Genomic DNA, 19,264 nt, shown 5'->3' on the forward strand with positions numbered 1-19,264 from the left:
GAGTGAAGCAGGGGAAAGAGAAACTTTTCGACTTATAAACAAGATAGACAAGTTTTATTATTTCCTTTCAGGGCCTGAAAATACCCTAGCATTCTGTTTAATAGCTGGGCCATTGGCATTTGTGGACTTTGATTTTGGAGGCTTTCATTTCACTATGGATTGCTGCATAGCAGTGGTTTCAGTGATTAATGAGACTCTCATAACATTTATCTGAATTTTTCTTCTTAATCAAAATATTTATATTTAACAGGCAGAGGATTCTGGCTATGACAATTTACCCCTTGTTTTCCACCTCTGAAAAAGTAGTTTTAAAAACCAGTACAGCTGGCTCTTCCACCTACAGAATATATTGCTCCCTGCTTCATATAAGGTGCTACTCCTGCTTCATATAAGATTCATACCAGTTTGTGTCTGCATGCTTAATCTTGCATTTACTTCATTAAAACAGCAAAATGTGACTGTCTCCTATTTAAAACATGCACAGCAAGTCAGCACACATAGGTTCTTGTCCCTACATTGCCTCAGATTTCTTATGTGTGACCTTGGGTAAGTCCCTTAACCCCTCCTTGTGTTTATATCTGTAATATGTGGATAGTAGTGACAGAACCCTGTTTATTAATCCCAGCATTCCTCCCTTTCTTTTCAGGTGGAAAGGGGGAGAAATCTATAGAAGCTGGGGAGGGAACTGTAGGAAAATAAGAAAAATGTGTATAAGGGGGAGCTAGAGCACTGAGGGGAAAAAGGGAACAGAGGAGAAGCACGGCTATCAGTGTTGTTACTGTCATCAGCTGCAGTTGTAGTAGGCAGCATTGAGTACGGATAAGGGGTTGATGGTTACCCAACACCAACCCCACACCCTGAAGACCCTTTGCAGGGGAATGGTGCAGTGTATTTGTTACCCAGAGTTTTCAGAACCCTCATCAGGTGCAACTTAACTATTTCACTCCAGGAGGTGTAAGGAATAAGTCAACAGGAACACAGCAATTCTGTCTGATAAGATTAATCCAAGTAAGCATGCTCTTGTCTAACACTGCAGTTTATTAGATTTAAGCACACACAAACATAAGCAATAGGTTTAGAACATTCCAGATATTTATCTAATATCTGGAATGGTATTGAGTAAACAACAGCAAGTTCGCAGTGGCCAGTTGCTCATCCACTCTGGAAAAAGGGTGTCAGGAAAAACGTCTCTCAAGATGGCTTCAGAGGACTGCTCCAAAGTACACTGTATTAAGCTAATCTTTTATAACTAACTTCTACAAAACACATAGGTCATAATCAAGTGACTATTATATTGACTATTGTAAGTGACTATTGCATTATCACTTTTCTAACTTTCAATAAACTTTTAATATCAGAGGCGTCTAGACTCAAGGTTTTCCAACCACCAAGGTTTTCAGTCTCAGTTTTTTGCTTGTTTGTCCCCTCCTCTCATTCTGATTAGCAGAAACTGTCAGCTAGCTATGACCAGGCTTCTGAAAGCCTATCTCCAAATTAACCCTTAACTATGTGGTGTTCTATTTCATTACTTCGGGGTGGCTGAATGCACATAATATGGTTGCAAGTAACTTGATCACATTCTGGGGTATACACACCCCTCAAATCCAAGGCAACATATTGAAAATTGTGCTATAATTGTAAGTCATGTTAAATGCTATGTGTTTTTTCCTGGCCCATCTTGCAGGCTAGGGGTCTCTATAAGGAAACATACAGTCTGGTTGAGCAGCAGTCTATCTGCAAAAAGAGTCCCTGCCTAGAGCCAGGTGAGTTGAATTGTGCCTCTCTGCCTTAGGGAGCAGCCCGCTTTGTGTCCCTCTGTTTTTGGTTCTTGTGTGTTAAATTTCTGGATTTCAAGACATAAAGTAATGTTATGTTGCAACTGTCCAGCAAAAGTATTTTATGTTTTTATCTAACTTCTGTTTGTATACTGTGAACATAACGAATGTCCTGTGAGCATCCCCTGATGATGCTAAAATAGGACAAAAAGAAAGGGAGTATGTGCAGAACAACCGAGCCCCTCATCTTAGCCTAATATGAGGTGGAAAAACCTTCATTGTCTGCATGTAGGTAGTGTAGAGCAATGGTTCTCAACCAGGGGTCCAGGGCCCCTTGAAGGGCCACAAACAGGTTTCAGGGGGTCTGCCAAGCAGGGCTGGCATTAGACTTGCTGATGCCCAGGACAGAAAGCCAAAGCCCCACTGCATGGGGCTGAAGCCTGGGGCCCTGAGCCCCGCCACCTGGGGTTAAAGCTGAAGCCTGAGCAACTTAGCTTCACAGGGCCCCCTGTGGCATGGGGCCCTGGGCAATTCCACTGCTTGCTACCCCCGAACGCTGGGCCTGGCTATTATATGCAGAAAATCAGTTGTGGCACAAGCAGGACGTGGAGTTTTAATAGTATGTTGGGAGGGTTGGGGGCTCAGACAGAAAAAGGTTGAGAACCCCTGGTGTAGAGGAAGTATGAAAGGTGTAACGTGCAGTGCAGCGCTTTTCTGGAGAATCAGGTGCAAACTGACAGTCCAAGGTAACTCCTAGAGATTGGCTATGGATGGATTAAGGCAGTCTGGAGCTTAAGGCTAACCCCTATATGGGCCTGCTTCTGTGGCCCCCACCCCCTGATTGCAGTGTGGGGGGGGGCAGGGACAACACACAGAAAAGGCCTTGGCTAGGGTGCTGGGGAGTCTGTCACCACTCCTCTCCTGGTGACATGGGCACTCTCTTCTTGCTGACAAGAAGCAGGAAGGCAGAGTTCTTTGAAGACCTGCCCTAAAGGGATTGCAAAAACGCCCAGCTCCCTTGAGTGCATAAATGGTAATATTTTATTCCACTTTTCCTGTAAAGCATCAGTGCAATTTATAGGAAAGTATCCAAAGCTCTTATCTATTATGGACCTTGCTAATGTGACTGATATGAGTCTTTAACTTTAAGAGAGAGACCATAACATTCCTTGTTCCAGCTTATTTTTCTTGGGAGAACCCAAGTATAAGCAGATCCCATCAAACAGAGTCAATATGGGACAATTTCAGAACCAGGCCCGAAACTGACATGCCACAGGATATCCAGGGAAAGCTTTCATTGTCCTGCAAAGTCATTCAGAGAACTGTAAGTACTGGCTTTGGATATTGCTCTCACACAGCCTTCCTGTAGTGTGTCCCTCTCAGGTCATGGTCATACTTTAAAACTGACCAGAGGCACAAAAAACACTTCCCTGCCTGTTAGTTTTGAAGCTCTAACAAAATGGGTATTTGAGTTTATGGCACATAATAAATACAGTAAAGCTTATGGCATATAATAAAATAAAGCACTGCTGTCGAAGAATGTACATAGACCATCTGGGAGTTGTCAAAGTTGAAAAGAACTACTGCAGCTTGCAAACTCTGCTCTAGTGTCAAACAAGTATAACTGTGCTCACTCTGTTAATTCACCTTGCAGACTGTAAGGAGTGACCTGTGACTGACTTCTTAGTCCACTGGAAATGTAACTCTAGGAATGCCTATGCTTTGACAGAAGGTTGTTGCTTCTTGCCTCAAGTTCAAAGCCTACTAGCATCTCCATGACTTCCCTCAGTCCTGTCAGTTCCATCAGTCACAGCACAATCACATAGTCATTAATTGACCAGTAATTAACCTGAAAGCATGATTGTCCTCTAACTATCTTCTCACTGTCCTTATTAACACGAGATTTTCATTCCATCTCACTGGGCTCTGAGTATGTGGGTTTACATATTTTTGTGTAGTATTTAAGGGTCTGACTATTTGTATTGTGTAAGACTTTTTGCTGCCTCAGTAACTGATGCCTTTGGCTGCTGAAAAGCAGAACCTGAAATTTAACAGCCAAAAGTTATTTTTAATTTTCTTCTGGTGGAGAGCTAGTATTTCAGTTAAAAGTAAACATAACAAAAATGGATGCAAAAATAGGAACTAGTGAATATTCATCTCTTTTACTTCTGGTAGTTTTAAGTGCTGCATTTGTTTGCACATCTGTACATTTACACTGCAAGTGCTGCCCAAGAAGATGGATCGAATGCCATATTGTTGTGAAGAGAAAACAATTTGTAGTAACTAGCAGTGACTATGGCTACACCCCCTGAAGTATGGACACCTTGCTGGGAAAGATACATGTGCATAACTTGCACCAGTTTTGGTTTACCTGGCCCTACTGTATTTGTCTGTTGCCACGCCTTCATGGGGGTAACCAATGGGGACATTCTGAGAAGCTGCTTAATTAATATAAGTGACTGATTTAATTTTAGAATGGGTAGGAATGTTACTTTTGATGGACATTGCAGACTTAACAAAATCTCCCAGGCTATAAACATCAAAGCACAGTAGTTGTCTGGATCATTGTCTCACTGTAATGCTGAAGAAAGGCATTCTGGCAAAATCAATAATAGTGAGATTTAATATGTGCTTTCAGTTTAGCTGCATATATTTGATTGTGGCTAGCTCTTTAATACTGGAGGAGGGAAGGAGGGAGAATGCAAGATAGGAAACTATGCAGAGAGCAGCCACAATCCCAAGTCTGGCACTAGCTTCCCAAAAGAAAGTGGAGATGGTCTGATCCTGGGAACCCCTTGAGACCTACTGGCAAAAGATTCACTTTCATGTAACAGCAACTCCATCAGACCTGACAAATGCTCTACACCCAACACAGTGCTGTCCTGGCCTTTAGCCAAAAGAATGTCAGGTAAAGTATCAAACGAAAACTTCTAATACACTAGTCACTAATATCATTGTGAAATGTATGTATTAACACTGTAGGATAAATTATTATGCTTTAAAGTCTGAAATCAAACAAAGGGAAAACAGGTTTTCCTCTGGACAGGAGGGGAGGTGATTGTCTCCCTGTCTCTAATGTAAATTAAACATGGTCAATCAAAGACAATGGGGATATATTTGCCCACTGAGGCAACGGGAAATGCAAATTAGAAGATCCCAACATAGACAACATGGCATCTACACACCAAAGAACAAACAGCGGGGTTGTGGTAATAGTGTCATATAAACTGCCCAGCTTCTGCAAGATCTTGCTAGAGGTCACTTTATTGTATCTCACTATCTCTGTTCATAGTACCTGGTGGCATTTCATCTCCCTAAAATGGAGCCAATGATTTGAATTACTCAGCACTATAAATGAAATATTGCAGTGTGCAAGACTGCTATAGCTATATTAGGTCATTAGGCCTTTCACATAAGGCCATCCTCCCCAGATTCCTGACCTAGTAACTCGAACAACCAAAGAAGACACTGCCCCATAGAATCAATCCTAACATTTACACCTTGTCCAGTGCATGCTGGAATAGATATTTCCAATAGTCAATGCTGTAGATATTTATACATCATAGGCAATTCAATAAAGCTCATAGTTAGGTATTTTACCAGCAACTCAATAGTCTGATGTAAAGAGCTTCCACTAGCAAGGGCTCACAACAGTTTAGAGGTGACAGATTGCGTAGGCCAATACTGACCACGATGTGTGGTGTTTAAACATGTAGCCTATGGATTCTTTAGAAAAAACATTTTAAAAAGAAGCTTTTCCAATTTTGCACATCAGTGTCATTCTAATTATATACAGCCATCTCTTGAATCAATTACCACAATTGTTTTGTGGACAGGATGCCAGCGTAGGCATGAGAGAAAGATGGTCTTGGGCATCAGACAGGTAATTGCGATGTTCCTCCAAATCCCATGCCATGCTACTCTTTATGATCTTGGGCAAATCACTTAGGCCAAAATTTTCACATCTGTGATCATAAATTCAGAGGCCCATATATCCGTACTTAGACATGGCCTGATTTTCAGAGGGGCTGAGCATTAGCAACTATTAAATTCAATAGTAATTCAGAGATGTTCAGCATTTCTTGACAGTAGGCCACTTATTTAGGAACCTAAATATGGATTTAGGTAGCTGATTTTAGACAACCAAGTGTGAAAATATTGACCTTAACCTTTTGATGCCTCAGTTTCCACCTCTAATAGAGGGGTATCTTTTTAAAATACACCTCTAGTGTCTACAATGAAGGGGTGTTATGAAGATTACTTTATTAGTATTTGTGATTGAAAGCACTATGGAAGTACAAATAATTGTCACTGTACCCACAGCTATCCACTAACTTAAAGAATCCTTGTAAGTAAACATTGTGAGTCACATTTATTTTACTACATGGTGTATTAAATATATCTGATACTTTTGGGTTCTTTAGTATCATACAATATTGCATAAAATCTACTGTGTTACAGTGTAATTCTTAAGACCTGCTCCTGTGTAGATTAGTGTTTTTCAGGCTAAGAACATATGGGCTAGTCCCTTCTTGCCCACTAATCTTACTGCCGAATCAAAAGCTTAGGACAAATAAGCTTAATACTAATTATGCAGTAACTGTCCTAATAACGTTTGTAAACAGAAGAGAAAACAAACAAAACACAAAACAAAATACTCATTTGGTTGCAGAGCCAGAATAGAAGATGGCAGAAAATTCATTATTGATCTCCCCTGAAACTTGTAATCCCATGATCTTCGTCTGTATGCTGCAGGTGAGAAGAACATCTGCAGGATTTTCTACTGTTCATTCAGCGATCAAGTGGCTCATTGCTTCAATAAATATGCCTGCTTCTTAGAGACAATGCTAGTTTTAAGGGACATTTTGTTGTTCCTTTCCAAGCTCAGCTGAGAATTGGAAATCAGGTGTTGAAATAAGATTCATTTCAATTTCCTGTGACAGGTTTTACACTGGGCTTCTCTGTAACAGATGATGCACCATATACATGTATCAGTCCATGTAGTCGTGGATTTTTCTGCTTGTTCCAATCAATCTTTTTTCCTATATTACTATTGGGCCATGTCCTGGAATCCCTACAGTATTTTTACTCAATAGTTGAGGGGTTTTTTTGTTTGTTTTTTATTGAGTAAGAACTAAGGACCTGATTCTGCTCCCCCTTCTCTGGTTGAATAGTACCTTACCCCCTGCATGTAAGACAGAAACAGGCCCTTTGTAAAGAATTGAGGATCTGACTCATTGAGACTTAACTATATTAAACCTAAGTCTAAAATGTACAGGAAGAGAAGCGGGGTGTAGGGGGAAATGTGGTGCATTCTAATTCTGACCTCAAGAATCATTACATTTTTATAGTAACATGTATTTTCATAAAAGGCCTCAGATATGCAGAAGTGGAGACTGACATCTGTCCACAAAGAGATACAGCATAGGAAGCAGAACTACAAGTTTCACTTACTGTCCCTCACTGTGCTTCTATAATGACCCACAGGGGCTACCTGTAAGAGAGAGAGGAGAGTTGTGGCATTATCTCTACTACAGTTTTTAGTCATTGGCTTAGCTACACAAATGTAACTTCCTACTGCAGACTTTTCAAGAGGGAAGTAAGCTGACTGGCACAAATCACAGTTGTCCAGGTATTGTAGAGGACTGTACCAGTTCAATGCCATCAGCATACTCTGGTGGAATACTAGGAAAAGTGAAATGAACATTCTACAGTTAGACCTGGTTGGGAAATGAATTTAATTTTGTTTTGGTTTGGACAAACCAACAAAGACATTTTGGTGAAATAGTTTTTGGTGAAAAAATTTGGCCAGTTCTACCCCCCAGGCTTTCCAGTGAGCAAGATTTAAAAATAGATCACTGTATTGTGTAGCACTAGTAAAATTAATTTTAAATGTACAATGTCTAGAAAAGATTTAGTGTAATATCACTCTGATTCAAAGAACCAGACTACAGTTTGCTGAAAGACCTGAAGTGCTTTTCTTAAGTGAGGTTCACATAGGTAATTAACTGTAGAATTAGTAATCAGTTACTGGCAGGTAGAAAAAATTGCTTTTACTTAAGAAAAGTACATAACAGCATTTGGTTCTGTTTGAATACATACATCTAGTATGCTATTAAAATAATTACATGAGGCTGTAAAAGTCTGTGTGACATTGGGACAAAAATATAAAGGAAAAAGCTTACATGAGTGAACAAAGACGCTTGAGTAGCTGTGACTGTAGGAACCTTTCGAATTATTGCTAAATGCATGGCCAACAACTTCCCAGGTGTACATCTCACAAGCAGCTGAAAATGAGATTGAGGAGTGAGCAATGTTTCCCCCAGGACATTCATCTATCTGTTATGTTTAGGATTTGTTTCCCTCTCCCAAGGTTTATTGTTTGGGAAAGATGCTGGAATGGAGCACTGAAAACTGAAGCTCTCAGATTATCCGTAAAGCAGGTGTTTCAGATTTCAGAAATTTGGGGAATATTGGCATAAAGAATGTGGATATATCCGCTAGGAACTGCATTAAGAAAATTGTATTGAGTCCCCGTAGGCCTGTGAACAGACCTAGCTTTTCTTTACTACTGACTATGGTTGCCTGTGAACCAATGTCTTACAGATAAGAGTTCCTTTACCCAAAACAAATCTGAAAAGCCTTTCAGACTCATTAGTCTGCTTTCTAGCACCTGAATAGATAAGCAAATGATCCACCTGCTCCCTTACTCTGAAGGAAAAAGTGAATATAAGTCTGTAACACAGCACAAAGAGAGGATGCTCATATATTTACCACAGCTCAAAGTTGTGACCACCACGGACCTCTCTCCTGGTTAATGGGTGAACCACGCCTTAGATCCCTTTTTATCCTTCTCAGTTGCACCCTTCAGGTTATATGCCTGCCTTTCTCCAGCTCAGTCTGGGTGGAATCACACAATTTAGTCACTCTGGGCCAAAGCCTCTATTGCCCCATTTCCCAAGTGTGTTAATGTGACAGGCTCTGCGTTTGGCACCTATAAGCCTTTTCACCCAGGAACCTGTGACAACTGCTAATTAGGGACTGAAAACCAGCTTCTTCAAAACAAAACACTGTGTATTTTTTCACTCAAAGGTACAAAGCAGCAAGAGCAAAGGGTTAAGATAGCAAAACATCTTATACACATTACCTACACCTCACTTTTTCCTTGCAAGCATTTACAAGTTCCTCCCAGCCCAGCTAACCCCCATCGCTGGCTGGGAGAAGCTCCCTGCCCTACGTCTAGGTGTCAGGCTCCATCTGCTGACAACCTGCCCCTCTTCTTTATGCCCCCATCTTTAAAGTTTTAGTATTCCCTTTAATCCTGGGCTTTTGGACTGGGATGAATACAACTTGCCAGACTAGCTCAATGCAGACAGGGTGTATTCCCCCAGTGAATGGTTTCCCCATTGTTTCCTCAGGACTCCTGCCAAACTTTATTATCTTATCTTTGCCATTGTTTCATTTTCTGTTGGTTCCTCCCTTTCAGTCTCCCTTTGAATTAATTCTGTGCATTCAGGCAGGATAATATCATTCAGGTAACCATATGATATTTGTTAAAAATTCTACATATAACTACCTCGTTCTCCAGATGAGCTGTGAAAATAGATTGCCAACTTTGCACATGTCACTGGGAAAAGGATGAGATAGCTCTGTAAAAATAATAAATGACTTTCAGATACTTATGTAAATTCATTATTTGGCCTTAAAATTTTAGAATTATATTTGATCTCAAAAAGTTATTTTTTCCAATGGAAGTGATGAAATATTGACTTCATTTAAGTTTGTAAATCAAATAAATGCAATTAATACCTGACACATGGAAGTCAATTGGACTTTCTGCCTGAAAAAAGGCTTAGTAGTGACTGCTGGATTTGGCCCACACATTCTTAAATGCTTGAAAAGTTCAGGAGACAAAAGAACCATCAGAATGATGCTTGTGGTGTAGAGAATAAACTACATTATTCTATGGGTCACAGGATGGATAGATACAGTTACAATCAAGCCATTATAAATTACCTCATTTATCTTTGCCAGAGATCCAGCAGGCTTGAGGTCATAAATTGATTATAATTAGAGAGGTGAGGAGGAGGCATGACAGAAGATTATACCAGAGTGATAAATTCTATTCTTACTACTCTATCTGAATTTCATTTTATTTTAGATGTGAACATACCCTTTATTTGGTTATGTTGGGCCATATTTTGCCTTCATTTGGTATAACCCCATAAGTCAGTGTGGTTGCACATGAACAACTGAGGATCGTGGTTCTTTTTTTTTTTTTCTTTTTCTCCCATTTATTTATTTATGATGATGATTATCATTATTGCTCATTGTCAGTTTAGTGGTTGATTTCCTCAGAAAATATTGCTTGGATACTAGATAAGTCATTGGACTAGGAATCAGGAGACCTGAAGTAAAATTTCTGGCCCCATTTTACCAATGGTTTCTGTTCCTGTTTCTGCCAGTGACCTGCTATGTGATGGTGAGCAAGTGACTTCATCTCACATGCCTCACCTTCTCTGTTCACATTTACCCTTCTTGAGAAAGCACGTTGGGTTCTATGGATGAAAAGTGCTGTGTAAGAGGAAGGTATCATGAGTATTTTCTTTCATTCTTTTTGCATTCGGGGAAACACTTTGAAACCAGGTCATTAAAACAATATGAAGTATACCATCACACTTCCTAGGCAATCTTAATGCAGAACAGAACAGTTTGGCACAAAATGGCTTCTGTAATATGGTTATTTTACTATTTTACCAATTCAATTTACTCCTGTTTTCCTTGCAAAGAAATTCAGTAATAGGAACTGTAGTAATTTGAGCAGTTTCTAATGCCCTTTGATCAGCAAAGACAATGAAAACTAGCCTGGGATGGTTTGGACATGGAAAAACATCTTGAGATCAGTGCTTTTAGGAATAAATAAAGTCCTGGAAACCAGTCGGCTCGTGATTTAAACTGGCAGAGCTCTGAGGGCATTTGCTTCACAGGCATGGCTCCCCAACTTTCTTTTCAAAATGCAAACTTTCCCGTATATATGTAAGAAATTCAACTTGAGCAATGATAAATTCTGGTTCCAATTACCTTAATGAAACTGCTGCAGCTGAACTGAAGATCTCAAAGTCCCCCAAACACGCTTCAGTACCACTGGCACAGGCATCTCAGTGCTGATCCTAGACATCATAGCAACTGGAGTCAGTAGGATTCGAACTTACTATCCTTGCTATAGACACAAAATTATTAGCAAAAGGAGTAGACCTACTTAGTGAGCCACCTGAAGGTAGCACTGAGATATTTGTCTAACTGTACTTTATTCAGCAATAGCTGATTAAAGTGCGCATCATCGATGTCTTCTGAACACACAGAAAAAGTATTGGATTTTCCACAGAATAATACTTTTAGTTGCATTTTTTTTCAAAAGTACGGAAGTCTGAAAATGAACAGCTAAGAGATGCAGCCTCTTCACCCATTCTATATATCTCTTCTTCACTTTCACTTCTTCACCCTATGACACTACAATTGCCCAGCCAATCTTAATACTGCCTCCTTGCTGTGTTCTGTGTTGGATAGATATAGAAAGAATGATATTTATCCAGCTAGGTTTTTATAAGATTACACCTCACTGTGGTATCCGTGACAAGTACAATGATGACATTTATTTCATTATACAAAAAAGATTTAAAAGCAAAATGAGTCCCAGGCTATATTAGCATATATCAGAGCCACACAGTTTTCTTTTTCCTAATTGGTTTTCATTGAATAGTAATTTGTTTTAGTGCTAGTTTGTCCCTTGGCTTGTGTGCCTGCACCAGGAGGTAAGAGGGAGAAAGAATCCCCTTTCCCTCTTACACCTCTGCACGTGCTGCCCCAGAGCAGGTGCGTGGGGAATGGGCAGAGTCCAGGCTCCTCTCCAACAACATCCCAGCCGGCAGAGCTGAGCCAGCAATGGGGATGGGGGCAGTAATTTGTTGCTGGTATAAGCTATCAGCAAATCACTACTTCCCTGCGGCAAGAAAGGGATGATGGGAGGGCCTGGGGAGAGATCAGGGCTCTGTGACTTTCTGAGCCACAAAGCCTTCTCTTTGGGTGCTCCTGGACATATTCAGCAACGTACCTACCACCTTTTACTATGCGCTGCATCCTAGGGACACAATCTAACCCTTAATGAAAGGAAAACGAAATATTATTATATCTGGTGATATGGAATGTTTTGTGCATTTCATGTGTTTTAATTTGTGTAGATGTAGTGGTAGACCTGCTGATAAGAAGGTTTACCTACAATGTTTACTAGCTATACTTTTATTTATTTATTTAAATGAGTAATGGTGTGCTCTATGTTTGCATTATACAACATTGGAAACAGACCCATTGCTACAGAAAAGAGATTTTAAAATGACAAGTTTGGCTGTCAGTGGCATCACAACATGGAAGCCATTTGCAAGAACACCATAGATCACATGAAGAAAAGGAGTACTTGTGGCACCTTAGAGACTAACTCTAGAGCTCACGAAAGCTCATGCTCAAATAAATTGGTTAGTCTCTAAGGTGCCACAAGTACTCCTTTTCTTTTTGCGAATACAGACTAACACGATTGTTACTCTGAAATAGATCACATGGTGATTGACACTGTAGATGAATTCTTCCCTGCGTGGAGGGCAAGTGCAAGGCCTGTGTATCTCAAGTCTATGCCTGGCTTACTTGTGACATCAGGCCTGCCTAGGACTTGTAATTTATCTCTGCGTAGTAGTGAATTTTACAGTATATAAAAGCTGCAATTCTTTGATCCTCTGCATATATCGACACTGCTATGTAAACCCAGGGTTGGAATTTAGGCTCAAGCCTAACTCCACCCCTGCCCCCTTCCATCTACACAAATAGTGCTAACCCATGGCTCAGACCCAGAGTCCCAGGACCGCACAGGGATGGAGGGTATGAGCCTGAATCAAGCCAGGACCCAGGGCTCAAGCCTTATTGCTTTGCAATGTAGACATAGCCTGTCACCCTGCCTTAGTGGGTCACATGTGAGACTACCATATTCAGGACAAACGGCTGAGAAATAGGGCAGATTACCCCCAAACTGGTGGTTATTCTATCATTAGATTATACCAAGCCAGTAACAAAAATAAACTTCTATTTCACCACACTAGTTAACAAAAATTTGGATATGCAGTCTTCTGAGGCATTCCAGGCCTTCTCTCACCACCCAGGCACTGGACTCTATGATGAGTGGTTATTGAAAACCAATTTAATCACATATAGGCTCCTTCTAATCTCAAGAGATCATCCACTTAGCCAGGTCAATATGTAACACAGATTTTACCCAATAATCATGCTGGTTCCAATCCTTTAGTAACTAACAGCTAAAAGTTTACTAATAAAAGAAAAGAATAAGAGTTAAAATGGTTAATAGATCATATACATACAATAATTGCAATGTCCTTAAATGAGGTTTGCAGCAGTGATATGATAGACTGTTGGCTTATAAAGTCTCTCTGGCAACTTCCATAAGATTGGAAGGTCCTCAGTCCATAGTTCAATATGCTCCTTTTAGTTGTAAATTCACAGTCTGGAGAATCAGGGCAGGAAAGAGACAAAACGGAGTCATCCCAACGGTCTTTTATATCCTTTGCCGTGTGCCTGGACATTTTCTGTTTCAAACAAAGCTCACAGCCCAGTTTGTGAAAAGTTACTGGCACAAGATGGAGTCCAGGGTCACATGAGCATATCACATGTCCTTATATGGCTTGATGACTCACATATGATCTGTGTGGAATAAGTTTCTTCTATGGCTCATTGTGAGAGCTAAGTATCTATCCTTGTTGTAAATCTTATCTGGTGGGTGTTACCCAGGAATACACTAGATATGTAAGATACCAGTGCACAGCCAATATTTATAATTTCAGATAAAAAATGATATATGCATATAAACAGGATAATTGTACTTTGCAAATCATAATTTTTTCATTGACTCCTTACATGATATGCTTTGTATAAGATTGGTTGCAGTTGTTTAACGGTAGCAATATTAATGGTATCAATGGTCATATTTCAGTCATATAGAATCACACAGCCACACTGGACTTGTGCTCCAGCAGTCTGCCAAAAGTATTCCACAATCCCATGGGACAATTTTCTTTGTCCTCTGGACAGTCAGACTTGATGAACAGTCAAGTTTTATCACACTGCCCTGTGAACAAAGGGTTAGAGCAGCCACATTTTGAGCCTGTGCTAGGTAGTCTGGGATATGAGTGGTTGCATTCTGGCACAGTGCAGTGTAGATGCTGGGGTCCCAGGTTGGGACCCAGGTTCCAACAATTTCTAACCTGGGGTTACAAATGAGTACATATGCTCAAGCTCTAGGTAAACAAACCCAGCATCTGTTAACTCGAGTTCTACTAACCCTGGCCTTACACAGCAGTGTAGACATACCCTCATTGTACAGATGGAGCTAATGCTGCTTGGAAGGCACTTTTAATGTTGTAGCTTATGTGCACTATTAGCTGCCAGCTAAAGTTTATTGCATAGGAAAAGACAGGTTAATATGGAATCTAGGATAGAAAGCAATAAATGTAAAAAAAATTAGAATAGATTTTTATAAAAGGTTTTGATAATAATGAATTGGTAAAGAGAATACTGTGGAAAGCTAATATACTAGGGATTTTGTTCAGTATTCCCTTAATACGGAAGGTGCAAACATAATTATATAGAATGTCAGGGACTTGAACAATCCTATTAAAAGAAAAAGAGGTTATGAAATATTTATGTAAAGCTAACTGCAAAATGCTTCTATTCAAGGAGAATCATTACTCAAAAATAGAGCATGAAAGTCTAAATCAGAATTGGACAGGACAATTCTTCTAAGAGAAAGGGGAAGAAAGTACAGTGGTATTGATACACACAGGAAACCTTTATGGAAAATGATATAGTTTCCACAGGCTCTTTGTAAAACAATCATTTAGAATTAGTAGAGAATTATACCCCTGGTCAAAAATCCTACAGAAAGGAGCACGTCCTCTATTAACTTCTATAGATTTTTAGATTAATGTTTACGGAACCCTCTAGGTTTCATCCCCGTTAAATTCTTTAGGACTCTTCCATGAGGAGATCTACTAACTGTTCCCCCACACGGATTGGATAGAGAAAGATGAAAGTTTTTGATACAACTTGAGTTGTAAGGACAAGCAGTAAAAATGGTTCTAATATTGCAGTTTACTCGATAATGTGTGAGATACTGAGCACCCTCAAGTCCCATGGAGTTTGAGAACTGGGTCCAATAAAGACCCAGTGCCACTGTCCTTAGACTGAGTTCTGACCTTATGTAAACATAAAACTGGTTTATGTATCTCAGTGCAAGAATATTAGCTTGAGAGCAGCACATCTCTGTCATTCTAAAATCAACATTAGTTGGGTCAAATTATCTGCTTTTGCAATTTCATTCAAGTTAATGGAGTTACACCATCAGAGAATTTGGCCCACTGTCTTTGAGGGTGCTTAGGGGCAGATCATCAGGCAGTGAAAAATTTACTTCAATGGCACGATGACAATTTACACTAGCTGAGGATCTGCCCCTTAAAATCTGCATAACATTTTGCACTGTGTATACTCAATGTCGTATTTTCAAATAACAAAAACTTTCTTTTTAAAATGGCCTTATTTCTTTCTAATTGAAAAACAAATAATAAGCGCTTTCAACACATTACTTAGGCACAACATATGTGTGGTAAATCACTTATCCTCATCTTCTTCATCCAAATAGGTACCATACCACTTCCCTCCCTCAGAAGGTTGGGTCTGAGGCTTAGTTTGGTAATATTTGTAAAGCACGTTGAAAACCTCAGCTGGAAAAGGCCTACTAAGTGCGAAAGATTATTTAGTTATAATTTATTAACATGTTCTAGAAGTGGCCATTATATTGTCCTGCAGTATCTGCTCACTCAGCACCATGTGACCATCCAGTTCTCATCAGACCACCAGCAAGTTTTACAAGGACGGTCCTTGGGCCACATTTTGGGAACTCTTGTACTAATCTGTATCTTCACTGTGAATGAAAGAGAAAAAGCATGTTGCTCCATGTAGTGATATTTTTTTTCAAGGAAATTTTTTCCTGTCAGATAAATGGCAACCTGAATTTTCCCACAGACTAGCTGAACAATTCTTCAGTTGTGGGGGTGGGATAGACACAGTAACTATATACTCAAGGAGGGAGAGTTTATAATAATTTCACATCTGAGTGAGTGAGTCCACTCATTCCACAACATAAAATAAAGTACCAGAGCTCACTGGTTTGGATGAGCGATATGTCCAGTCCAGGAATCTCAGAAGGATGCAGGTTGGCAATACAGGATTCCAGTTCAGCTGGCATCAATAGTTTGTTGAATAAGGTAACAGACAAACTTTTTGCTGATTAGCTGTACTCTCTCTGTTATGTCAGTCAGCAGAGAATCCTATGCAGTAATGTATGGGACATGCAAATCATTTAGACCAAAAAGAAAAGATAGTTAACAAGGCTTGACTGTGTCCATTTCGGATGCTGTTGCTCCTGAGGGCTTGTCTACACTATCACTTAAGTCGATGTAAGTTATGTCACTCCAGGATGTGAAAAAGCCACCCCACTGAGCAATGTAAGTTACATCGACTTAAAGCGGTGTCTACACCGCGCTACGTCAGCAGGAGATGCTTGCCTGCTGACATAGCTTCCACCTCTCACTGAGGTGGAGTAATTATGCTGACGGGAGAGTGCTCTTCTGTCGACATAGTGCATCTTCACCAGATGCACTACGATGTAGCTGTGCAAATGTGCGCAGTAGCGTAGACTAGCCCTGATGCACCAATCTCTAGAGGGTAAATCCATTTAGGGTCCAAGCCTGCACTATTTGTTCAAACTTTATTCTCCACTGAAAACAATGGGAGTCTTACCTGATTAAGGAATAAAGGATTGGACCCACAGGAAGTTGGGCAACATGGCTCTTCCAACCCTTATCTCAAAAATCAGACTAAGGGGATCAATCTTTCAACCTGCACTTGGAACATTCCTTTAATGACCATGGGACTACTAGAACTATTCATATGAGAAAGGGTCATAGGAGCTGTGACAAGGTTTGGAGGTTGATGAAATTAAATGGAGGGAAGTTTTTCATGATCTCTGGTGGCCTTATGCTCCTCTGATTTGTACCTAGATATTTAGGCCCAGATTCACAAAGGTATCTAGGGATCTTACTTCCATTGATTTTAATTTAAGTAAGGAGCCTAAATTTCTTTGTGGATATGGCCATTAGTCCCTGATTCTCATTTATACTAAAGGCAGGTTGCATGACTCTAGCAGTGTAAAGGGGCTTTAAAGTAGGAGCACATTATATCAGCATCCACTTTAAGGCTACTTTGCATTGCCATAGTGACACAGCGTGGCCTTAGTATAAATCAGAATCAGGTTCTTAGACCTATGCAGAGTACTCTGTGATTTTCTAGTTTTACACTCAGTTTGTATGGGTGGAAATGAATGACACACATGAACACCACATGAAAGATTTGTTCCTATAATATTCTAAAGTTTTGATTAAAACCATATCTTATTTGGGAAAACAAGCTTAAACTATGAAGAAAATTGCTCAGACTTCTTCCATTTTAGAGGTGTATATGTGTTCAGTTATACATTCATGTTTCACCACTTGGCCAACCATTTAAATCCCCATTAATATATATTAATCTAAATGTAAATTGCGTGCTTATTAATTGGAGTGCAAAGGTGAAAGAATGGATAAGGGATCCTTGTTGTGATGTAACCAGACTCACCAACAGACATATGGAAATACCTTTGGTGAGTGTATAAAGTGTAAACTTTACCAGAAATAATTAGATTAAATTATTAATTAATTATATTCAGCAGAGGGTATTGGACATTAAGTTTTCATGCATGTTGATAAGTGGTGCTTTTAGTACCCTATTTCATCCAAGTTAATGGAAGAAGGTGCAAATACTATATCTGAGAAAGAGCTAAGTAATTGTAATTAATTAATCCTGAAATTTTAGAGGATCTATGTCAGAATTATCCTTTTGAATTATGAAATAAAACAAAAGGTGAACTGCAAAATTTTAGTAAAAACTAAAAACTAAAAACTAAAAAAACTAAAACCATCAACCTGAAAACTAAAACCATCAGTGGAATGTGTAGACTTTAAAAATAAGTTAACTTACATTACTTACTTACTATTGTGCTGAGTTTTTCAATTCAACTTTAAAAGAAATAATACACTTAAAAGAATTAATTTCTACTGTGCCAAAAAGGTAATTACAATAGAAAGTGAGCCAGTACAGTCAAGAAATCTGTTCTGAATCAGTTTTTCCCATTGCCAGTATTCTGCAGTTGATGAAGATGTTACATCTTACTTTCTTTACAGTGGGAGTTATATTTTAATAGTCTCCTACATGAATGAAAAAAAATGAAAACCTGACCTTCATTGTGCACTATGAAGAGTGTTGTATGGAATATGCTGATTTTCCTTGGTGAATTTCACAGCAAAACCAATTCTTTTCATGAAAATTCAAAAAATGTCAGCACTGTGGAAGTCCACTAAATTGGGTAAATTTCCGTGGAAATTAATGTATAGGCAGACTTCAAACAGTGTGCATCCAGTATTTTTACAATGCAATGTAGCAAAGAAGAGAAAGGCCTTTCAAAATTTTTGTTTCCTGCCTCTGGATTGTTTCTATTTCTGCTGTGCTGTACATTTTTTATTTTGTTCTTGTTTATATGGGGCCAGAGGTAACGCATGGAGGGGGGAACGTGGGGTCATGTGCCCCTCACATGTCATTTCTGGCTCCATCTAAAACAAAAACAAAAGAGTTACGCATTGTCTCTGGATGAGGCAGTCAGAACTCCTTTATTTACCAGAATATTCAAAGTGAGGGTGCACCATCAGGTTACCTGATTCTCAGGTTAGTTCTATGCTAGGGGCTGCTGTAACCTATGCCACCTGATAATGGGCCCCAAGGGACCATCCATCAGCTGAGAATAGCTAGGACATGGTAGTTTTCCAGCCCACCTCATTCTGCCATGCGCACCATTTGCATGGGAAAGGGCATAGAAATGAGCTACACTGATTCTGTCATCTGAGGACTCCTCCATGTTAGTGAATTCTCACATGGCAAGATTTGCCCAGTTACTGGCCTCTTTGCATTGCTGAAAATGCACCAAAGGACCAAACTTGTCCCCATGAAGCAAATCTTATACATATGCATAATTTACAAGACTCCGTTCTCAATTAAACTGGTATAAATCTGGATTATTTCCATTAAATCCAATGAAGTTACTCTGCATTACCCTGGTCCAATATGTGTGTGTGTGTGTGTGTGTACAGATATACAAACACACAGAGTTTCCTTATAAAAGAGCCTCTATCCAAAGAAACACTTTTCTGGGAATAACACTTGTTTTCAACATCCTTTGAATTTCCATGCCCATCTGCTGAACTGTCAGTCTTGAGGCATCAGCTAAA

This window comes from Lepidochelys kempii, chromosome 3, assembly GCF_965140285.1.
Source record: "Lepidochelys kempii isolate rLepKem1 chromosome 3, rLepKem1.hap1, whole genome shotgun sequence".
Lineage (NCBI taxonomy): Eukaryota > Metazoa > Chordata > Testudines > Cheloniidae > Lepidochelys > Lepidochelys kempii.